Raw genomic sequence first — 25,217 nt, 5'->3', positions numbered from 1 at the left:
GTGTTCCCATGCGCCTGCTGCCCTGGTTCTTCTAGGTGATAGAGGTCGCAGGTTTGGGAGGTGCTGCCGAAGAAGTCTTGGCGAGTTGCTGCAGTGCATCTTGTCGATGATACACACTGCAGCCACAGAACGCCGGTGGTGCAGGGAGTGAATGTTTAAGGTGGTGGATGGGTTGTCAATCAAGCGGGCTGCTTTGTCTTGGATGGTGTCGAGCTTCTTGAGTGTTGTTGGAGCTGCATTCATCCAGGCAAGTGGAGAGTATTCCATCACACTCCTGACTTGTGCCTTGTAGATGGTGGAAAGGCTTTGGGGAGTCAAGAGGTGAGACACTCGCCGCAGAAGACCCAGCCTCTGACCTGCTCTTGTTACCACAGTATTTATGTGGCTGGTCTAGTTAAGTTTCTGGTCAATGGTGACCCCCAGGATATTGGTGGTGGGGGATTCGGCGATGGTAATGCCGTTGAATGTCAAGGGGCGGTGGTTAGACGTTTGCTTGTCGGAGATAGTCATTGCCTGGCACTTGTGTGGCGCGAATGTTACCTCCCACTTATCAGCCCAAGCCTGAATGTCGTCCAAGTCTTGCTGCATGCAGGCATGGACTGCTTCATTATCTGAGGAGTTGTGAATGGCACTGAACACTGTGCAGTCATCAGCGAACATCCCCACTTCTGACCTTATGATGGAGGGAAGGTCATTGATGAAGCAGCTGAGGGGCCTAGGACACTGCCCTGAGGAACTCCTGCAGCGCAGTCCTGGGGCTGTGATGATTGACCTCCAACCATCACAACCATCTTCCTTTGTGCTAGGTATGACTCCAGCCAGTGGAGAGATTTCCCCCTGATTCCTATTGACTTCAGTTTTACTAGGGCTCCTTGATGCCGCACTCGGTCAAATGCTGCCTTGATGTCAAGGGCAGTCACTCTCACCTCACCTCTGAAATTCAGCTCTTTTGTCCATGTTTGGATCAAGGCTTTATTGAAGTCTGGAGCCGAGTGGTCTTGACGGAACCCAAAGTGGGCATCAGTGAGCAGGTTATTGGTGAGTAAGTGCTGCCTGATAACATTTTCAGACCATCAATCCAGGTAGACAATCCCAGTGCAGTACTGAGGGAGTGCTGCACTGTTGGAGGTGTCGTCTTTCGGGTGAGACGTTAAACCGAGGCCCTGTCTGCCCTCTCAGGTGGACATAAAAGTGAGGCATGCTGTGGCAATTAAAGCAGCTGAAATGGCCAGAAACACAGCAGGTCACTCAGAAGGAGGAGGAGAGAGACAGAGAGAGCTGGAGCTGCTCTTGAACATTGAATAGCAATGGCAGAAAGAGGGGTCTTCAATTGGTGGGGGGGCGCGGTGTGAAATGTCTGCGATGACCAAGGTCCACTGATTCCTGAAGGCTGTGGTGGAGATATTGCTGGCAGAGATAAGGGGGGAGAACTTTGATAAGACTTGAAAACGGGCGCAGGAATAGCGGTGCGTGATTAACCCGCACCTGTTCATTGTGTTGCAGACAGCACGTTAAATTTGTGCTGCCTGCTCTTTTAAATGGTTTCTGTGTGCAGCCAGCACTACCCACGCTGCTCATTAGCTGCACGCATCAGTCAGGGGCCTGATATTGCAAGAGACTAGCGCTACTTAAAGGCAGCCTGCACCTCTTAAAGGGGAGGCACATTTTGACAGCAACAAGTGGTGGGAGTTTTACAAAACTGATTCTGTGCTGTGGTACTTTGAGCAATGGTTGAACATGCGCAACAACGTTCACCAAGATTTCCAGACAATGCACTGGAGATCTTGGTGGAAAAGGTGGAAAGGAGGAAAGATGTCCTGTATCCAAAGGGGGGGAGGAGATCCTCCAGACACATGCTCAGGAGGCAGTGGGAACAAGTAACAGCGGAGGTCAATGCCAGGATCATTGCTCCAAGAACATGGGTGCAGCGCAGGAAGACCTGTAATGATCTCACATGAGTTGCCATGGTGAGTGACTTAATCTTCAAATGGCACATCCTATCAACTGCACCACTAGCCTCATAAGAACATAAGAACATAAGAAATAGGAGCAGGAGTAGGCCAATCGGCCCCTCGAGCCTGCTCCACCATTCAATAAGATCATGGCTGATCTGATCCTAACCTCAAAACTTCTATCACTCTGCATCCACCCGAACCCATGTGATCTCCCGGGAGAGGCGAAAAACCAGATAAAGACCCAATGGCCAATTTGGGAGAAAAAAATCTGGGAAATTCCTCTCCGACCCATCTAGTCGATCGAAATTCTTCCAGGAGATCACTCTGTCCCTATATTTTCTACAGTACTTACCTTCTGTAAAGGCGATCTCCACCCCAGCCAGGAACAGGAATAAAACCATCTCCTGAAATCTAACACAGAATTAGAACACAGTAGGAGCAGAACCAGGCTACACGGCCCCTGGGCCCACTCCACTACCCACAGGGCCATGACCATTCCGAACCTAGACTCATGTCCAATTTCCTGCCTGCTCCCCGTAACCCTTAATTCCCTTTACTTCTAGGAAACTATCTATTTCTGTTTTAAATTTATTTAATGATGTAGCTTCCACAGCTTTCTGGGGCAGCAAATTCCACAAACCTACCACCCTCTGAGTGAAGAAGTTCCTCCTCATCTCAGTTTTGAAAGAGCAGCCCCTTATTTTAAGATTATGCCCCCTAGTTCTAGTTTCACCCATCATTGGGAACATCCTCACCGCATCCACCCGATCAAGCCCCTTCACAATCTTATATGTTTTAATAAGATCGCCTCTCATTCTTCTGAACTCCAATGAGTAGAGTCCCAATCTACTCAACCTCTCCTCATATGACCACCCCCTCATCCCCGGGATTAACCGAGTGAACCTTCTTTGTACTGACTCGAGAGCAAGTATGTCTTTTCTTAAGTATGGACACCAAAACTGTATGCAGTATTCCAGGTGCGGTCTCACCAATACCTTGTACAACTGCAGCAATACCTCCCTGTTTTTATATTCCATCCCCCTAGCAATAAAAGCCAACATTCCATTGGCCTTCTTGATCACTTGCTGCACCTGCATACTAACTTTTTGAGTTTCGTGCACCAGGACCCCCAGATCCCTTTGTACTACAGTACTTTCCAGTTTCTTGCCATTAAGATAATAACGTGCTCTATGATTTTTCCTGCCAAAGTGCATAACCTCACACTTTCCAGTATTGTATTCCATCTGCCAAATCTCTGCCCACTTACTTAGCCTGTCTATGTCCCTTTGCAGGTTTTTTATGTCCTCCTCACTCACTACTTTCCGTCCCATCTTTGTATCATCTGCAAACTTTGATATGTTACACTCGGTCCCCTCCTCCAAATCGTTAATATAGATTGTAAAGAGTTGGGGACCCAGCACTGACCCCTGCGGAACACCACTAGTTACTGATTGCCAATCTGAGAATGAACCATTTATCCCAACTCTCTGCTTTCTATTAGAGAGCCAATCCTCCACCCACGCCAGAATATTAACCCCAATCCCGTGATTTTTTATCTTGAGCAATAATCTTTTGTGTGGCACCTTGTCAAATGCCTTTTGGAAGTCTAAATACACTACGTCCACTGGTTCCCCTTTATCCACCCTGAATGTTACTTCCTCAAAAAACTCCAGCAAATTTGTCAAACATGACTTCCCCTTCATGAAACCATGCTGAGTTTGTCCTATTAAATTATGTTTATCCAAATGTCCCGTTACTGTCTCCTTAATAATGGACTCTAACATTTTACCAACCACAGATGTTAGGCTAACAGGTCTATAGTTTCCAGCCTTCTGCCTACTACCCACTACACCCCATCACTCACCTACCAACAATCTCTATCAATGAGGACTCAACCCTAACAGTCATATGCTTTACCTCATCCTCACACACTTAGCACTGCTGCAAGTCTCACACCCACAACTCACACACACTGGCAACTATTCAACCACGACTGCCACAAAACCCAACATATTGCATGACATTCACTGGCACACCTCCCTCTTTCTTGCAGGAGAAGGTGGCGCATACCAGGAGACAACAGGAAAGAACTGGAGGAGGACAAGTGCGCCTGCATGTTTTAATCCCCATGGAGGAGATAGTGCTGGCCATCATGGGAAGGGGCATCACTGAGGCCGTAGTCACTGGCGGTGTTGAAGTGATCAATGATGAGGGTATCCACATACTTATCATCCTTCTCCCTCATCCCTCAATCTCTTCTGAGTGAGAAGCTGCAAATGGTGTAAGCATGCACTTCTTACTTTCTCCTCTCTCCTCACCACAACCCAACTCTTGTCCCTTTTTCATTTCAGATACCCAAGAACTGGAACCTTCCCAGTCAGTGGAGGAAGAGAAAGAAGACAGTGAAGATGAAGGCACACAGTCACGTGTTCTTACACTCACAGCCACCAGCTCAGATACTGATACTGCGTGTATTTTAGAGGCTAGGATAGAGGAGGGATCGGCACGTGATGAGACACCAGACACAAGTGCGTAGGATCCAGGGTGGGGGAAATGATAGCACAGGTGCCAGCTCGCGGGAGGGCGAGGTTGCACACTAGTTCTGCTGCAGAGGACTCAGATGATGACTTCAATGGGCCAGGCTATAGAAGAAGGCTGAAATAACAACAGAAAATGCTGGAAATACTCAGCAGGCCAGGCAGCATCCGTGGAGAGAGAAACAGAGTTAACGTTTCAGGTCTGGGACCCTTCATCAGAACTGGAAAAAGTTGGAGATGTAACAGATATTAAGCAGGTGCAGAGACAGGAGGGGATGAAGGAACATACTGTGCTTTTGTAAGAGGCAGGAAAGATAAAATGTTGCAAATGGGAATGGCAAAATCATACAGCATGAAAAATGGGGGCAGGAGTTATAGTTTGAAATTGTTGAACTCAATGTTGAGGCCAGAAGGCTGTAAAGTGCCTAATCGAAAGATGAGGTGCTGTTCCTCGAGCCCACGCCGAGCTCCATTGGAACAATGTAAGAGGCTGAGGGCAGAGAGATCAGAGCGGGAGTGAAGCCGTGAATTAAAGTGACAGGTGACCGGAAGCTCAGGGTCACCCTTACAGACTGAACGGAGGTGTTCCGCAAAGCGGTCGCCCAATCTGCGTTTGGTCTCCCCAATGTAGAGGAGACCGCATCGTGAGCAGCGAATACAGTATATTAAATTGCAGGAAGTACAAGTAAATTGCTGTTTCACCTGGAAGGGGTGTTTGGGGCCCTGGACAGTGGGAAGGGAGGAAGTAAAAGGGCATGTGTTGCATCTCCTGCGCTTGCACGGGAAGGTGCCAGGCGAAGGGGAAGGGCTGTTAGGGGTGATTGAGGAGTGGACCAGGGTGTCGCGGAGGAAGCAGTCCCTTCGGAATGCTGAAAGGGTAGGTGAGGGGAAGATGCGTTTGGTGGTGGGATCACGTTGGAGGTGGCGGAAATGGCGGAGGATGATCCATTGAATGTGGAGGCTGGTGGGGTGAAAGGTGAGGACAAGAGGAACCCTATCGTGGTTCTGGGAGGGAGGGGAAGGGGTGAGAGCAGAAGTGCGGGAAATGGAACGGACACAGTCAAGGGCCGTGTCAACCACAGTAGAGGGGCATCCTCGGTTGAGGAAAAAGGAAGACATGTTGGAAGCACTGGTATGGAAGGTGGCATCATGGGAAGGGGCATCACTGAGGCCCTAAACACCCCTTCCAGGTGAAACAGCGATTTACTTGTACTTCTTGCAATTTAGTATACTGCATTCGCTGCTCATGATGCGGTCTCCTCTACATTAGGGAGACCAAACTGCTTTGCGGAACACCTCCGTTCAGTCCATAAGAGTGACCCTGAGCTTCCAGTCGCCTGTCACTTTAATTCACCGCTTCACTCTCACTCTGATCTCTCTGTCCTCGGCCTATTACATTGTTCCAATGTAGCTCAACGTAAGCTTGAGGAACAGCACCTCGTCTTTCGATTAGGCACTTTAAAGCCTTCTGGCCTCAACATTGAGTTCAACAATTTCAAACTATAACCCCTGCCCCCATTTTTCATGCTGTATGATTTTGCCATTCCCATTTGCAACATTTTATCTTTCCTGCCTCTTACAAAAGCACAGTATGTTCCTTCATCCCTCCTGTCTCTCCACCTGCTTAATATCTGTTACATCTCCAACTTTTTCTAGTTCTGATGAAGGGTCCCAGACCTGAAACATTAACTCTGTTTCTCTCTCCACGGATGCTGCCTGGCCTGCTGAGTTTTTCCCGCGTTTTCTGTTGTTATTTCAGATTTCCAGCATCCGCAGTATTTTGCTATTGTATAGAAGGAGGCTGATGGGCTTACGTATCCAAATGCTTGGTGCACTGGAAACCCTGCCAGAAAGCCTGCGCTCAATGTCAAGGAACATGGAGGAGTCCAGCTCCAACTTGGCACAGGGCTTTGTGCAGAGCTTGGAGCACATCCTTTCCAGCATGGAACAGGACAGGTAGTCACCTCCATCAGCACACCTGTGGAACCCATCATGATGCAGCGTCTGATGGCTGATGTCTCAGCTTCCATTGCAGCACAAGCAGCTTCCATCAAAGGTCTGAGAGTTCCAGTGGAAGGTCAGACTGCTGCCATCATGGCTCTGCTTCACGACGACATGCAAGCCGTGATCCTGACCAACGGTTCCACCACAGACCCAATTCACGTATGAACCGGGGTCAAGCAAGGCTGTGTCATCGCACCAACGCTCTTCTCAATCTTCCTTGCTGCAATGCTCCATCTCACCCTCAGTAAGCTCCCCACTGGAGTGGAGCTAATTTACAGAACAAACGGGAAACTGTTCAACCTCCGTCGCCTCCAGTCCAGATCCAAGGTCGTCCCATCCTCTGTCGTCGAATTACAGTATGCAGATGACGCTTGCATCTGCGCTCACTTGGAGGTCGAACTCCAAACCATCGTCAACACCTTCACCAAAGCGTACGCGAGCATGGGCCTTAAACTAAACATCCGTAAGACAAAGGTCCTCTACCAACCTGCCCCTGCCACACAGTACTGCCCCCCGATTATCAAAATCAATGACAAGGCCTTGGACAATGTGGACCACTTTCCATACCTTGGGAGTCTACTGTCAACAAGGGCCGATGTCGACGACGAAGTCCAACACTGCCTTCAGTGTGCCAGTGCAGCCTTCGGTCGCCTGAGGAAGAGTGTGTTTGAAGACCAGGACCTCAAACCCGGCACTAAGCTCATGGTCTACAGAGCAGCAGTGATACCCACCCTGCTGTATGCCTCAGAGACATGGACCACGTACAGCAGGCACCTCAAAGCACTGGAGAGGTACCACCAACGCTGCCTCCGCAAGATCCTGCAAATCCATTGGCAGGATAGGCGCACCAACATCAGTGTTCTTGCTTAGGCCAACATCCCCAGCATCGAAGCTTTGACCACGCTTGATCAGCTCCGATAGATGGGTCACATTGTCCGCATGCCCGATACGAGACTCCCAAAACAAGCGCTCTACTCGGAGCTCCGGCACGGCAAGAGAGCCTCATGTGGGTAGAGGAAACACTTCAAGGACACCCTCAAAGCCTCCTTGAAAAAGTGTAACATCCCCACCGACACCTGGGAATCCCAGGCCCAAGACCGCACGAAGTGGAGGAGAAGCATCCGGGATGGCGCCAAACGCCTTGAGTCTCTTTGCCAGGAGCAAGCGGAAGGCAAGCGCAGGCAGCGCAAGGAGCGCACATCAACCCAGGCACCCCACCCACCCGCCCCTTCAACCACCGTCTGCCCCACCTGTGACAGAGACTGTAGGTTCCGCATTGGACTCATCAGTCACCTGAGAACTAATTTTTAATGTGGAAGCACGTCATCCTCGGTTCTGAGGGACTGCCTAAGAAGAAGGATATCAGTGTTCAAAGTGGCTTCCAGGGCGTTATGGCATTCCAACAATCTGTTCTCCAACAGATTACTAGGATTGCTGGAACACGAACCAGCTGCCCTCTCTCAGAATTCATGCTTCCATCCCACCACCCTACCAGTGCCCTTGCTGTTGTCTGTCAGCCAGCCAGCTCAGACTGCTGCCACCCAGGCCGAGATGATGCAGTCTGATGCTTGGCCTTCTAGGCCCAGCGCTGGTCAAGGTCGCCCTCCAACGCCACCTGGAGCCTTCCACCACCCATGCTGCAGCCACTGGGGTAACACCTCGTAGGAGCACTAGGAGAGGTAAAGGCACATGGAAGACTGGCACTAAGGGAATGCACAAGGGCGATTAGTTTATTTTTGTATGCTATGTGTCATGATTTAATTTATAAATTTGGATTGGAATGTGCATTTTCTGGTGATTTTTATTTGTGTGTTGTCAGACAGAGGATGATGTGATGGTCAGTAAGGAGTGTGGGACTGCTGGTGAATGGGGAGGTGTGGTTGAAGTTACTGGTATTGCTCATAAATAATCTGATCAGGTAGAGCCTGGGCAGAAATGGGTTGTCTATGTTGTATCCTCCTGTTCCTCCACTTCCTGTTGCACTTGCTCCTCCTCCACATGCTCCTCCTGCTCCTTTTCTTCGTGCTCCTGTTCCTCAGCCTCTCACCTGATAGGTGTGGCATGGGCTGTTCCCTCATGATGGCCAGATTTTGCAGCATACTACCACAAATCTTGATGTCCGCTCAGCTGAGTACTGCAGGGCTCCTCCAGATCAGTCCAGGCAGCGGAAACGTTGTTTGAGGACGTCGATGGTGTGCTCTATAATGTTCCTGTAGCACCATGGCTCTCATTGTATGCCTACTGTGCACATGTGTGTGGGTTCCTGTCTGGAGTCATGAGCCATGTTATGAGTGGATGCCCCTTGTTGCCCAGCTACCAGCCTTTGACTTGCCGTGTGGGTCAAATATAACTGGCACAGAGGACTGCTGCAGAATGAAGGAATCATGGCTACTGCCAGGGTAACGGGCATCCACCTGCATGGTCGCATACCAAATCCACATTGAGGGAGTGGAATCTCTTTCAGTTCAGGAAAATGGCCGCGTTCACATGAGGCGCATGCAAAGCAATGTGCGTGCAGTCAATGGCACCCATCACCATGGGGAAGCCTGCAATCCGAGCAAACCCTCGTGCTCACTCTGTCTGCTTGTCTCTGGCAAGAGGGAATGAAATGAAGCTGTCTCTCTTTGTATAGAGAGCCTCAGTGACCTCCTTTAAGCAGCAGTGTACAGCAAACTACGAGATGTTACTTATAAAAGAAAAAGAAAGAAAGACTTGCATTTATATAGCGCCTTTCACAACCACTGGATGTCCCAAAGCACTTTACAGTCAATGAAGTACTTTTTGAAGTGTAGTCACTGTTGTAATGTAGGAAACGCGGCAGCCAATTTTGTGCACAGCAAGCTCCAACAAACAGCAATGTGATAATGACCAGATCTTCTGTTTTAGTGATGTTGATTGAGGGATAAATACTGGCCAGGACACCGGGGATAACTCCCCTATATCTCCAGCAGCAGCCTGGAAGGAGCCAGGTGCATAAACGTTAAGAGCCACGGTCACTTTGTTAGCCACAGGCAATGCAGCCCTTGCCCTGCTTTGAGGTTGCAGTTGTGGCTGCAGCAGTTGGCAGATTTCAGTCACAACCTCTTTAGTGAAGCGAAATTATCTCATGCATTGGTCCTCGCTGAAGTTCGGGTAAGAGAATTGCTCCCTAAAGACCCTGGGCGGATATGGCCTCCTGCTGAGAGCCCTTCTCTTCCTCTCTTCTAGCAGCTTGTCCTGGTCTGCGTGGCTTCTCTTCATTCTCCCAGTCATGATCAATTCCAAGAGGAAGGCCTACCAGGCCACCCATGTCTGGAAGCAACTGGCTTCAGCACCAGCCTTTAAACCACCAAAAAAGTACTTCAGCACCAGCCAGACCACTCCATGGAGACTACAGAAACTATTAGACAAGTATAGGAAAGCTTAAAAAAAAATCCAGCAATTAACCCGTAAGTAGTTCCTGGTCCCTTTAAGTAGCGCTGATGGGGCGGGGGTCCTTCATGCCATTGAACATGTGTTCAGCTTTGAGATGTTAAGAGAGGGCATTGGCAGGAGTGTGGCATTCGGAAATGGCAGCGCCGGCGCCAGATCAGTGCTGCACAATGATTGACACCATAATCTACCTGCTCTGCATGCTGCCGGTGGTAATTAAATGCGGGCGCTCAAATTACTGTACCAAAGTGGCGTCCAACACACCTCCCATCAGAAGTGTGCACGTGCATCTTGGAAGTGATTTTTGACCTTTAGGAGGCCGCTTAGTGCCTCAAAAACGGGCGCTGCAGAGTCCAATTTCTACCCAAGGGCTGCTGTGAAGCCAAGCTATTATGCCACAGAAAAAGGATGTGCAGGCAGTCTGGGGGTAGGGTTGGCACTGGTGGTCGGTGCCAACTTCAGCACCCCACAAACAGCTATTCAATGCTGGAAATATTTTAATGACCTCATCAGGCCAGCCAAGTTAAGTGAAGGTACGACTGTTGGTTATGTACCCGACTTCTTTGAAATATAGCAGAGCATGCTCCCAGTAGGTGAATCAGGGTTACGGGAGGGAAATTGCAGCAGCCATTTTTAATGGCGGAGTTTTGGTGGAGTATCGGCTTCTCCACCCCATTTTACTTGCCAGACTGGTCCTATAAATATTGCACATAAGAAGGGACAATGGATGCTGTTGAAATAATGGAGGATGAAGTTGACAGAGATTTAGCAGCCTTAGTAGACATGACATTCAACATGTCCAACCAATATAACAACAATAATAACAACTTGTATTTATATAGCACCTTTAACATAGTAAAATGTCCCAAGCCACTTCACTGGTGCGATTATCAAACAAAATTTGACACCGTGCCACATAAGGACATATTAGGACAGGTGACCAAAAGATTGGTCAAAGTTGTAGGTTTTAAGGAGCATCTTAAAAGAGGAGAGAGAAGTTTAGGGAGGGAATTCCAGAGCTTAGGGCCTAGCCAGCTGAAGGCATGACCACCAATGAACAAAGCCAATAGGATATTGAACTGCACAGTCCCAAACAGGGTAATAGAAGTTAGACAACATTCAGACTTGGGCTGATAAGTGGCAAATAACATTCATGCCACACAAGTGCCAGGCAATGACTATCTCCAACAAGAGAGAGTCTAACCACCACCCCTTGTCATTCAACAGCATTACCATCACTGAATCCCCCATCATCAACATTCTGGGGGTCACCATTGACCAGAAACTTAACTGGTCCAGCCACATAAATACTGTGGCTACAAAAGCAGGTCAGAGGCCAGGTATTCTGCGGTGTGTGACTCACCTCCTGACTCCCCAAAGCCTTTCCACCATCTACAAGGCACAAGTCAGGAGTGTGATGGAATACTCTCCACTTGCCTGGATGAGTGCAGCTCCAACAAAACTCAAGAAGCTCAACACCATCCAGGACAAAGCAGCCCGCTTGATTGGCACCCCATCCACCACCTTAAACATTCACTCCCTGCACCACCGGCGTACCGTGGCTGCAGTGTGTACCATCTACAAGACGCACTGCATCTCCCAGGCCCACGATCTCTACCATTTAGAAGGACAAGGGCAGCAGGCGCATGGGAACACCACCACCTCCAAGTTCCCCTGCAAGTCACACACCGTTCCTTCATTGTCGCTGGGTCAAAATCCAGGAACTCCCTCCCAAACAGCACTGTGGGAGTACCTTCACCACACGGACTGCAACGGTTCAAGGCGGCGGCTCACCACCACCTTCTCAATGGCAATTAGGGATGGGCAATAAATGCTGGCCTTGCCAGTGACGCCCAGATCCCATGAACGAATTTTAAAAAAGAGGAGGTTGTAACCAAATCGTACAGTGCTCTGGCCCGTCCCCACCTTGAGTACTGTGTCTGGTTCTGGTCACCAAAATGTAAGGGAGACTTTCTTGCATTGGAGGCAGTGCAGAGAAGAGCCACAAGGCTGATCACTAGTGTCAAAGATCTGATTTGTGAGGAAAGACTGAAAGGAGATATCTGAGAGGTGATTCAATAAGAGAAAATAGGGGGAAATAAACATAAATAAAAGCATATGGAATGCTCCATCACATGTAAAACAGGCCATGTCCTCATAAAAATTCTTCTGCAAAATAACTTTTAATAATGGTACTAAATTGGTATTTACAATCTACCATTTATCTTATGCCAGTGTACCTTCACCCCATTAAACAGACAGTAGCACATGACAGCTCGCTCGAAGGAATCCGCCTGTTTGCTGTTGGTGCTCCCACTATGTGAGCATCCAGTCATTCAGATAGCCCTGTGGTGCTTAATACCAGAGCCAAACTTAGAGACTCATTGCTCATTAGCTAATAATTTCCTGGAATTGTAGGGATTTAAGTCAGCAAAGTCCCAACCCATTGAGAACTAACCAGGAAAGGCACTCAGCCTCAATATCATTGGTTGTAAGTTATGTTACTTAGCAAACTAAAATATTCCCTCATTGTCTACTGGTTCAAAATGGCTTCCTTTCTTTGTACTTTCAATCAGAGCTATCATTTTGAAGATATGACTGCAGAAGGAGATACCCTAAAGGAAAATTGCAACATTCAATGGGCTGACCCCTGTTGTTGCTGAGGTTGGAGAGGGATATGGAGACCACACTATCAAACAACAATTCTGTTTGCAATATCGCAGCTGGAAAATTTCAAAAATACATTCTGGCCCACAAAATGTCACCGGTCCAATTGACAACAATACTGTGAAGCATGAATGGGCCGCGCATTAGCTAAGTGCTCACCATTAGTTACCCATTGTTGCCTCCAATTTACTTTAGTAGACCTTATGCCGATGAGAAGGCCCGAACCCTTTAACGTGCGTAAAAACTGTAACGAGTGGCAGGGCTCGTGAAGTTTGTGCAGCGTGTCAACAGACAAGAAAATAAAAATGATGTGCTCCCAGACATTAGATATGCGCGTGTCTTTAAAACAGCTCATTAACTTTTATGGCTCATATGGAGAGCGAGGCCATCATCTTGTGCACACAGACATGGCCAAGAATGACCCCTACCTGCACACGAGAAACATAATTGGTTGCTGTTGGCAACTCAAAGGTAGCCGAAGTTAATAACTTCTAGTTCCTGCAGCTCATTAATAGGCAGATATATTAGAACGAAAATTAAAGGGAGAATGGAAAGCTCGCTCTCGCAGAAGGTCATTGTGATGAAGAATGGAGAAGAAAGAAGAAAGAAAAAAAATCAATGGATTGAGAATCTGTGGTCAGCCCAATCGGTTAGCTGCCGTGAAAGCTGTCAATTGGCTACTTGCAAACGTCAACTCCTTGCAAATGGAAATGTCAATCCTGAATTAATTTACATGGGGAAAGAGCCAATTTGGCCTGCCATCATTTATATTCTCATGGCGAATGCAATTTGAATTATGTGCAGTCATATAATCAATTCACAGTGCCATTACTGCGCACAAATGATTGCCAACGCATAATATATGTTTTTTGAAATTATCATTAAAATTAAGTACTGATTAAATCATACAATTTCAGCTGCTGTTTCCAGCTCCAGGCCATTTCCAGGAAGAGTTATATTTCTTAGGCCACTGCCTGCAAAATTGATGGAGCTTCATTACAAGGATCTTATATTCGGGAACTGGGAATATAAATGAAGTTCAAATGTGCGAATGTTGGAAAATGTGTTCTGAATTATTAGCCACTGTTCCTCTGAACAAGTGAAACATAGTGAATTGCTGTCTGATCCTAGAGTGGCCTTCCTCAGAAGTAAGTTTACAATTTAATCTTTAGCACGACTCCAGTTAATGGCAGACTCTTTGTATTCTGGAGCCAATTGCATCTATGTAAGTACCAATGGATACATACTACACAGTTTAAGACTATAATCCACTTAACACTATACTTGAGCACATAATCTAGGCTGACACTCAAGTGCAGTGCCGAGGGAGTGCCGCACTGTCGGTGGTGCCTGTTAAGTCCGTGAATGATTGAGACACAGACTAGCAGGAGAGAAACAAAGAGATCTTTACTGGTGAAAGGCATAAACGAAACTAACCAACAGAGGCTCTCTAGCGCCTTTTATACAGGGGTGGTCACTGCCGGTACTGCAGTCTGAGACCAGTTATTCTCTTAAAGGTACATACACAACAATTCCTCCCCTTTTAGATAAACAGTACATAACATTCATTTAACAACTAATGATAACGAATTACAATCACAATTACTGTTGCTAGATACATTGGTTAAGTTTAAGCAATTATAAGTTCAGTCTTTGAGGAGGCTTCCTGATTCTGTCTGGATAACGCCTCTTTGGAGTATCAGGTTCTTCTGGCAATGTTGAGTCAGAATCAATGTCGTTGTTTGGTTCATCTGCTTCCAATATTACCGGTTCTGCGGTAGCTGCAATTGGAACGTCGATTTCATTACCAGGTGTATCAGATCGTGGTGTGGAGTTGACGTTTTCCAGTGACTCTAGAATCTGGTCAGCATGGCGTCTTACAATGCTCTCCCCAACGTCCACGGTATACATGAGAGGTCCTTGTCGTGTACAAACCGTTCCTGGCTGCCATTTCTCAGTGCGGTAGTCCCAGGCCAAAACTGGTTGACCTATCTTAAAACTCCTGGTCGGCCTTTCATTCATATTCTGAAACTGCCTGTTCTCCACATCTCTTCGGACGTTTGGCTTAACCAAATCCAAGCGGCATCATAGTCTTCGATTGAAGAACATCATGGCTGGAGTTTGGTTGGTAACCGCATGTGTCGCATTCCGGTAGGCAAACAAGAAGTTGTCCACCTTGTGTTGTAGGGGTATATCTTCATTACACATTGCCTTGATAGCCTTCTTGAATGTTTGGACAAACCTCTCGGCCAATCCATTAGTGGCTGGATGATATGGGGCAGATGTGTAATGCTTAACACCATTGTTCTTTAAGAACCTCCGGAACTCTTCAGACACAAACTGTGGTCCATTGTCAGAGCAAATCTGTTCAGGCAGCCCATTCCTGGTGAATATGGTTCGTAAAACTGCAATAGTTTTTTCCGTGGTGGTTGAGGACATTTTTATTACCTCTGGCCACTTTGAATGTTCATCCACCGCAATTAAAAACATCGAGTCCATGAAGGGACCAGCAAAATCAATGTGCACCCTTTGCCATGGAGATGAGGGCCACTCCCATGGATGCAGAGGAGCTTGTGGTGGGACGTTTTGGACCTTCTGGCATCCTGCACAGCTCTTGGTCATCTCTTCGATTTCTCTATCGATTCCCGGCCACCACACAAACGCTCTGGCTAAGCTCTTCATTTTTACCCCACCCAGATGACCCTCATGAAGCTCATTGAGCACTCTATCCGTCAACTTAGGTGGAATTACTACTCTGGTTCCACACATCAAGGTTCCTCTGCACACTGACAGCTGTTCTCTTCTTGGCGAAAATGCTGGCAGCAGTGGTTCGCCATGTGCTGGCCATCCCTTCACCGTTAAATCATAGACCCGTGATAGTGTCGGGTCATTCCGTGTTTCCTTTTCTATGTTTGCATTCGTCACAGGGAGACATTCGACTATGGTTGAGTGGAATAACTCCATTGGATCCACTGCAAGGTCTTCTTCTTCCACCGTCGGCAACGGTAGACGTGACAATCCATCAGCATTTCCATGCTGTTTAGTTCCCCTGTACTCGATGTCATATTGGTGTGCCCCTAGGAAAAGGGACCATCTCTGCAGCCGTTGTGCTGTCATTATCGGTATGCCCTTCTGAGGGTTGAAAATGGAGACAAGAGGTTGATGATCGGTTAGTAGAGTAAACTTTTGACCGTGCAGATAGTGATCGAACTTCTTCACCCCCCACACTAGGCTGAGGGCCTCTCTGTCAATCTGGGCGTAGTTACGCTCGGCAGAAGTTAACGAGCGTGATGCAAAAGCTATCGGCCTCTCCAAACCATCAAGGAATTTATGTGACAGTACCGCCCCAATGCCGTAGGGAGACGCATCACACGCCAGCCTGATTGGCAGTGCTGGGTTGTAGTGAGCCAATACTTCCTTCGAAGTGATTAAGTCCTTACTCTTCTGAAAAGCACGTTTACAATCATCACTCCATTTCCATGCTACCCCCGTTCGTAGCAGTGCGTTCAGTGGATGCAGAATTGTCGACAAATTCGGCAAAAACTTATGATAGTAGTTCACCAACCCGAGGAATGACCTCAGTTGCGACACATTTTCAGGCGCTGGGGCCTTAACAACCGCTTCAATTTTGTCAGGGGACTTATGTAACCCCTCTTCATCAATCACGTGGCCACAATACGATATCAGTTTCTTAAAAAATTCGCACTTGGGGCGGTTGGCTCGCAGCCCATGTTCCCGTAGTCTAGTGAGCACCTGTTCTAGGTTGTTAAGGTGTTCACTGTCATCTTCACCTGTTACAAGGATGTCGTCCAAGTAACACTGAGTCCCCGGAATCCCTTGCAGGACTTGTTCCATCGCTCTTTGCCATATCGCCGGAGCCGATGCTACTCCGAATACCAATCGATGATACTGGTAAAGACCTTTGTGAGTGTTTATCGTGAGATACTTCCGAGAGGACTCTTCAACCTCCATCTGCAAATATGCTTGTGCTAGGTCAATTTTTGTAAAACACTTCCCTCCAGACAGTGAGGCGAAGATGTCTTCTATCCTTGGAAGAGGATATTGTACTGTGTGAAGGACAGGGTTCACCGTCACCTTGAAATCCCCACAGATGCGAATCTTCCTTGGCTCTCCGGACTTATTGCTTAATGTTTTCTTCATGACAGGAACGATGGATGTCGCCCACTCGCTCCAGTCGACCTTAGACAACATGCCCGCCTTCTCCAGATTCTCCAGCTCTGCCTCGACGGCTGGACGAATTGCATATGGTACCGGTCTCGTTTTGAAAAACTTGGGAACTGCATTCTCTTCTATTTTTAACAAGGCGGTTACGCCTTTAAGCGTGCCCAGTTCTTGTTGAAATACCTCTTTGGCGTTAGCTAAGATTGTTGACAATCGTCCAGGAGTGGCGTCTTCATCTTTTTTACTGTCCACCGTCATTGCATGAATGGAATGCCAATCTAAGTTTATCTTCCTGATCCATTCCCGTCCCAATAACGGTGGTCCACCATTTGGCAGTATGTAGAGATACAATTTCCGTATTTTCTTGCCATTGTATTCGACAGGCACCCTTATTTTTCCTCTGGGGTATACTTTTTGCCCCGTATACGTCGTCAAGACGATGGATGTCTCTCTCAAGGGTATGTGTGAAAATAGCCGCTCATAGTCTCGTCGATTCATGATGGTTAGCGCTGATCCTGTATCCAATTCCATTTTAACTTGGGACCCTGCTATCGTGAGGGTGACCCAAATGGTTCGGTGATCCTCTTTTGCAATTACATTGTGAAGTTTGAGACAGCTGAATCTCCTGTTCTCGGATTCACTATCGCTCATCTGGTCTTCGGAACTACTGTCCGTCATCTTTTGTACTTTCTTGTACGGTTCCTTAGTAGCCTTTTTGTTGTCGCTGGTCTTCTTCCCAGACCTACAAACTCGTGCAATGTGTCCAATCTTCCCGCATTGTCTGCATATTTTGTCTTTGGACCAGCAGTCCTTCTGGTCATGGTTAGTTCTGCCGCAGCGATAACATTTTGCAAATCCCCGTGTCATTTCGTGGGTGCCGTATTCCTGTGGTTTTTGTTGAATTTCTGCAGCTCCCCTGGCTGCTGCTTCATACGATACTGCCACGCTGAAAGCCTTATCTAGCGTCAGCTCTTTTTCTGCGAGTAACTTCTTCTGTGTTCCTTCACTCAGGAGTCCACAGACAAATTTGTCCCGTAGGGTATCTGCCAGTCCTGCTCCGAACTGGCAGTGCTTTGATAGCTTGCGTAGTTCCGTAAGATACTCAGCATTGCTCTCATCTTTGTGCTGAGTTCTCCTGTGGAATTTAAATCTTTCTGCTATCAACAGCGGTGCAGGGTTTAAGTGCTCCTGTGGAACAGCAACAATTTCGTTAAAACTCTTCGCCTTCGGTTTGGCTGGAGTAATCAGATCCCGCAATAGGCCGTACATTCTAGCACCCATTACATTTAACAATATTGATGCCTTTTTCCCCTCCGCTATTTCATTTGCCTCGAAATATACCTCGACTCTTTCCACATACGTGGTCCAGTCCTCTAATGTATTATCAAAAGCAGTGATACAGCCAGTCTTCGGCATCTTGCAAATCTAAAATGGCGCCTCCCGCGCTTTGCCTTCTTCTCCGATTTAACAAAATGGCGCCTCCCGCGCTTTTCCTTCTTCCCCGCTGTTGTTAGCGCTGCTTTCCACAGTTTCCTGCGCGTTAAATATTAATTCGTTTTCTTTTATTATCTTCCCGTCATGGAGCGGACCCTCTGGGACACTTCCCTCCCTCTTCTGAGGTCCGAACGCTGCCCAGCTTCGAAACACCGGCCGCGCCCTGTATGCTCCACCCTCTCTCTCTCTCTCCTTGCTTCCCGACTCGCTGCCCGGCCCCGTTGCAGCCCAGGAATGATCAGAGCACTACCTGCCACCAGCCCGATTAGCTGGGAAACCACGGACCGAGGAACCCAGCCTGGCTCTGGACAGTCTCTCCTGCAAGTTTTGAAATCGATGATTGACGGTCGACGCCCGTTTCTCGAGTTTCAATGGCCTATTTTTTTTTCTTCTTCTTTCTTCTGGCTCCGACCTTCAACATGTCGTCGGAGCTGCTGCTGAGTTGCAGGTAAGTTCGTTTCTAACTCATCGCCAGTGTTAAGTCCGTGAATGATTGAGACATGGACTAGCAGGAGAGAAACAAAGAGATCTTTACTGGTGAAAGGCATAAACGAAACTAACCAACAGAGGCTCTCTAGCGCCTTTTATACAGGGGTGGTCACTGCCGGTACTGCAGTCTGAGACCAGTTATTCTCTTAAAGGTACATACACAACAGTGCCGTCTTTCAGATGAGACGTCTGCTCTCTCAGGTGGACGTAAAAGATCCCATGGTACTAATTTAAAGAAGAGCAGGGGAGTTATCCCCAGTGTCCTGACCAATATTTATCCCTGAACCAACACCTAAAAAAACAGTAATACAAAAGCAAAATACTGCGGATGCTGGAAATCTGAAATAAAAACAGAAAATGCTGGAAATACTCAGCAGGTCAGGCAGCATCTGTGGAGAGAGAAATAGAGTTAACGTTTCAGGCCGATGACCCTTCATCAGAACTGGAAAAAGTTGGAGATGTAACAGGTTTATAAACAAGTGTAGGGGTAGGGAAAGGGAGGAGGGGAGGAAAGAACAAAAGAGAAGGTCTGTGATAAGGTGGAAGGCAGGAGAGATTAAGAGACAAAAGGGATGATGGTGCAAGGCAAAAGGAGATGGTAATGGGACCTAAAAAACAGATTGTCTGGTCATTATCACTGCTGTTTGTGGGAGCTTGCTGTGCCCAAATTGGCTGCCACATTTTCAGTATCACAACAGTGACTACACTTCAAAATTACTTAATTGGCTGTAAAGCGCTTTGGGATGTCCTGAGGTCGTGAAAGGCGCTATAGAAATGCAAGTCTTTCTTTTTTCATTGTGAAATACAAAACCATTGCCCTAGAATTCACAGGAGGGGCTTTCTGACTTGGTGACGCTTTTAACAAATTGATTTGTTAAATTGACTGATAGTCCTCCTTCTACAATGTGAATGCTTTGGATCGATAAAGTTACTGTATAACAGGTCGAGAGGGAAAATATTCTGCCTGTCAGTATTTGCTGTTTTGTTTGAGATTCGGTGATGTGTATTGTCACGCTGATACATCATTTCCTTGAATCCCCTCAAAAAGAGAATAGTGAAAGCCGCCGCGGTGTGAAGCACCTTACCGTCAGACCCCCGAAGCCCACAACTCATTCGCGTGAAGTCAAAAAGTTTAGAATACTCAACAATGGTTGATTTCCACTTCCAACCTATTTGTGGGGAGTGGGGGTAGGGGTGGGGGAGAACACTAGCAGTGCCTGAATTACTATCAAGTTCATTAGATGCAACCCACATACGGCCATTTTTAGTAAGTTGAACTTTAGAACACAGCTTTAATACTGAGCCTAATGGCTGTCAGAACCTAAGTGTAAGAAGTCTGCTTCGAGATGTCATTGAGAGTCGTGATAAGGCATCATATAAATGCACATCTCTCTCTTTTCTCTCTTTGCCAGTCAAGGGTTTTTAATGAAGGTGTCACAGATTTGGCTGGTAAAGTTGGTCTGATAATGAGATGGCGCTTAGGTATTTCCACTAATGGAAATTAAATTAATCAAACAAACAACCATTTTTATGTTGACACCTGTTATATTTGTCGCTGCTAATTGAACACCAAACACTGCACCCAGGTACAACAATGACTTATAGAAAAAATATCCACTGTAACATTATCAACAGCGACACCCGCTGAAAGTGAATGTGTGTGAAAGTCGGGCAAAGACGGGTTTGGGTTCGGTTGCAATGCTCTCACTGTTGAATAGCATGTTGACAGTCACTGTCTAAGCTGAGACATGGTCATGTGGGTGGAATAGTAGCCGCTCAACAAGAATGCTAAACCACTTTAAAACTGAATTCACTTCAGTGTTCATGTACCTTGCTTCATTTATCCTGTGGTAAAAAGTGAGTGGCTGCAGTATTGCACCTGTAGGTGGTGCTGTGGACATCACGTTATGTGACCCATTAAACTAAATGGGAAGCCTCCTAACGTTATGGGACAGCCTGAAATTTAGCAGAATTCCTCCTGACCTCAATTAATAACAGCCTAAGGATTGCTGATTAACTAATTTATTCTGCGCTCATTCTCCTGCACAAATGTCGATCGTCCCTCAGCTCGTTCTCCGGGATCGGAATCACATCCCGACGCTAGTGCCCTCCCTGTCGGTCACGTTACATGTGGATCTCAACATGGGCCATCCCCACAGACACTAACACTCCAGCAGGGTGAACAGGTCGAACTGCAAGGGGCAGCCAGACAGTGCACAGACCTCGGCCTAATCCACTGGCGCAAGAAGGAGCCTTGCACACACCGAGAATGGTCACTCTCGCCAAACAAATTGACACACCATCAGCCTGGCCTTGGTGAGTCAGTAGACAACTGCCAAGCATTCTTCTGTGCCACGCCCACAACTATCCTTCCATCTCCCCATCACTGAAACAGCACCCCTGACCACTCCTCCCCATCTCCCTCACTGAGAAACACTCAGGAATTTCCTTCCCTCTCCCTCACTGAGAAACACTCAGGAATTTCCTTCCCTCTCTCTCACTGAGAAACACTCAGGCCTCTTTCTTCTCCTTCAATCTCCTCCTCAGCTAAGAAGCAACTGGGACTTCTTCTCCCCACACCCCACTGAGTAGCACTCGGACCACTTCTTCCCCTTCCTCCCTGAAAAGCACACATATCTTCACCATCCCCCACCCCGAGAAAGAAATCTATCCCCACTACTCACTTCCCCCTCCGCCACTGAGCAGAATATCCCTCGTCCCCATGAATATTGAAATGGGACCTAGGCTTGTGTAACTCCCCTCCCCCCACCACTGCAAAGAAAAATTGACACTAGCCCATTTCAACCCTCTCACACTGAGAAGAAAACCAGCTTTGACCCAATGCCACTCACGCTTTCCCTGTCCTCACTGCCCCCTCTCCTCCACCCTTCCTCCTCCCCTGTCCCCCCATCCATCTCACTCATCCTCTTCCTCTCCCCATCTCCACATCCCCCTCCTATCTCCTCCCCTCCCATCTGTCTCCTCCCTCATCCCCCCAGGTGTCAGCCGTGGTTCACTGGCAGCACTCTCGCCTCAGAGTCAGAAGGTTATAGTTTCGAGCCTCATTACAGAGACTGGAGAACAAAATACAGTCTCACACTCCAGTGCAGTACTGAGGGAGTGCTTCACTGTCGGAGGTGCTGTCTTTTGGATGAGACGTTAGACCGTGGCCACGTCAGCCCTCTCATGTGGACGTAAAAGATCCCACAGCACTATTCGAAGACGAGCAGGGGAGTTCCCCCCGGGTGTCCTGGTCAATATTTATCCCTCAACCAACATCACTAAAACAGATGATCTGATCATTATCACATTGCTGTTTGTGGGAGCTTGCTGTGTGCAAATTGGCTGCCGCATTTTCAGTATCACAACAGTGACTACACTTCAAAATTACTTCATTGGCTGTAAAGCGCTTTGGGACATCCCAAGGTCATGTAAGGCGCTATATAAATACACGTCTTTCCTTCTTCTTTCTCACCTAGGGCCCAGCTATCCCTTCACCTTCTAACCCAGATTGACCTGGTTTCCACTCCACACGTGCGCTGCCACGGAAGATTGACTAGTATTCCGCAAAAGTTCGAAGCTCTATTTGGTCTTTGGCATTTGCTGCTCAATTATTCAAATTAAATGATGTGCTAATAGCAAGACTGTTGCAAGTGATCAGTGTCCACCTGATCACAAGGGGGAAGGGTAGATAACATGGCGAAAGTGAGAAAGTGACAACTTGCTGACAAGTTACAAAAAAGGGTTACTAAATAATCATCATTACCTATATAATAGCAAAATACTGCTGATGCTGGAAATCTGAAATAACAACAGAAAATGCTGGAAATGCTCAGCAGGCCAGGCAGCATCCGTGGAGAGAGAAACAGAGTTAATGTTTCAGGTCTGGGACCCTTCATCAGAACTGGAAAAAGCTGGAGATGTAACAGATGTTAAGCAGGTGCAGAGACGGGGGGAGGGGGGGAGGAAGGAATTGAAAGAACATCCTGTACTTTTGTAAGAGGCAGGAAAGATAAAATGTTGCAAATGGGAGTGGCAAAAATCATACAGCATGAAAAATGGGGGCAGGGGTAATTATCTGAAATTGTTGAACTCAATGTTGAGTCCGGCAGGCTGTAAAGTGCCTAATCGAAAGATGAGGTGCTGTTCCTCGAGCTTACGTTGAGCTTCATTAGAACAATGTAATAGGCCGAGGACAGAGAGATCAGAGTGGGAGTGAAGCGGTGAATTAAAGTGACAGGCGACCGGAAGCTCAGGGTCACCCTTACGGACTGAACGGAGGTGTTCCGCAAAGCGGTCGCCCAATCTGTGTTTGGTCTCCCCAATGTAGAGGAGACCGCATCGTGAGCAGCGAATACAGTATATTAAATTGCAAGAAGTACAAGTAAATCGCTGTTTCACCTGGAAGGAGTGTTTGGGGCCCTGGACAGTGGGAAGGGAGGAGGTAAAAGGGCATGTGTTGCATCTCCTGCGCTTGCACGGGAAGGTGCCAGGCGAAGGGGAAGGGCTGTTGGTGGTGATTGAAGAGTGGACCAGGGTGTCGCGGAGGGAGCGGTCCCTTCGGAATGCTGAAAGGGGAGGTGAGGGGAAGATGTGTTTGGTGGTGGGATCACATTGGAGGTGGCGGAAATGGCGGAGGATGATCCGTTGAATGTGGAGGCTGGTGGGGTGAAAGGTGAGTACAAGGGGAACCCTATTGTGGTTCTGGGAGGGAGGGGAAGGGGTTAGAGCAGAAGTGTGGGAAATAGAACGGACACGGTCAAGGGCCGTGTCAACCACAGTAGAGGGGAATCCTCGGTTGAGGAAAAAACAAGACATGTCGGAAGCACTGGTATGGAAGGTGGCATCGTCAGAACAGACGCGGCGGAGATGGAGAAACTGGGAGAATGGAATAGAGTCCTTACATTGCTCCAATGAAGCTCAACGTAAGCTCGAGGAACAGCACCTCATCTTTCGATTAGGCACTTTACAGCCTGCCGGTCTCAACATTGAGTTCAACAATTTCAGATAATTATCCCTGCCCCCATTTTTCATGCAGTATGATTTTTGCCACTCCCATTTGCAACATTTTATCTTTCCTGCCTCTTACAAAAGTACAGGATGTTCTTTCAATTCCTTCCTCCCCTCCTAAATGCACCCCCCCCCCCACCCCCGCCCCCGTCTCAGCACCTGCTTAATATCTGTTACATTTCCAGCTTTTTCCAGTTCTGATGCAGGGTCCCAGGCCTGAAACGTTAACTCTGTTTCTCTCTCCACGGATGCTGCCTGGCCTGCTGAGTATTTCCAGCATTTTCTGTTGTTATTTCAATCATTACCTCATCAACCGCCACATACTTTTCAGCTATTTTCCAAAACAACTGCAAGTTATTTTCAGAAAACGAGGTTTTAGTGCTGCAATGCAAAGAATGTATAGACTGAAAAGTAAAGGTTTATAAAGCTCGTGTCATCTTGACTTCATATAATCATACAACACAGAAGGAGGCCATTCGGCCCGTTGTACCTGTATCGCCTTTTTGAAAGAGTTCCGCTCTTCTCCCCTTAGCCCTGCCAATTTTTCCTTTCCAAGTATATATCCAATTCCCTTTTGAAAGTTCTTTTGCCAGCCTCAGTATATCAAGGATATGAAAGCATGAGACATTGCCACATTTTTGAGCTTGCCTGCCAGATTTCCTTGGGTTCAGTACCACTGGCGATTCCCATAAGCAGACCTCATTTCCCCTATGGTCCAGAGTGTACCTTTTTGCTGCTTTAATTATATTAGGATAAAGCAGCCATTTGTTAATATTACATAGATAGCCAATCTTTGGCAATGCCAAAGAGGTTTGAGATGGCCCCAGACCAATTAAACAATGAGTACTTTAGACAGCCCGCAGTGTTCGTCCAGAATCCTGCACCTTGTGAAGGCCTCACCTTGCCCAGTCTGAACTTTTCTATTGACAAATATTTGGGTGACTTTGGATGTTAACCCGTTACATGCTATTTCTAGAGGCACAAAATATAAGTTACAAAATTCAACACTGACAAAAAGTAGATTTTTGACAGTTATTATCTTTGTATTCTCTTCCCTTACTTTTTTCCAGGCCTCCCTCCTTCCTTCCACCGCCGGGAGGGCAGATGAAGAATCTGGTCCCATGGCACTGCCAATGGGACCACCTTGCCAGGAGGTGTAAAAGAGCCGCTCCCTTCAATTACCTTTCTTTCCTGTAAGGAACTGGCAGGCCTCTGTTCTGTGTTTCCCCTGGGTTTGGGTAATTCAACATGTGGAGAATGGATGGGGTGAACCTGCATTTTATCAGTCTATGATATGAGCACAGTACAACACTGGGCCACGTTGCAGTATTGCATCAGTTTGATCTGTCATTGTTCTGAATAGCAACTGCTTGGGAAAGGGAAATGCCCCTTTAGATACCACATGCATACTTTCAAGCTCGACACCACCCAGGACAAAGCAGCCCGCTTGATTGGCACCCCATCCACC

This window comes from Somniosus microcephalus, chromosome 3, assembly GCF_052327205.1.
Source record: "Somniosus microcephalus isolate GS21.2 chromosome 3, FLI_Smic_1.0, whole genome shotgun sequence".
Lineage (NCBI taxonomy): Eukaryota > Metazoa > Chordata > Chondrichthyes > Squaliformes > Somniosidae > Somniosus > Somniosus microcephalus.
The sequence above is the reverse complement of the archived record's forward strand: the minus strand, read 5'-3'. Positions refer to the sequence as shown.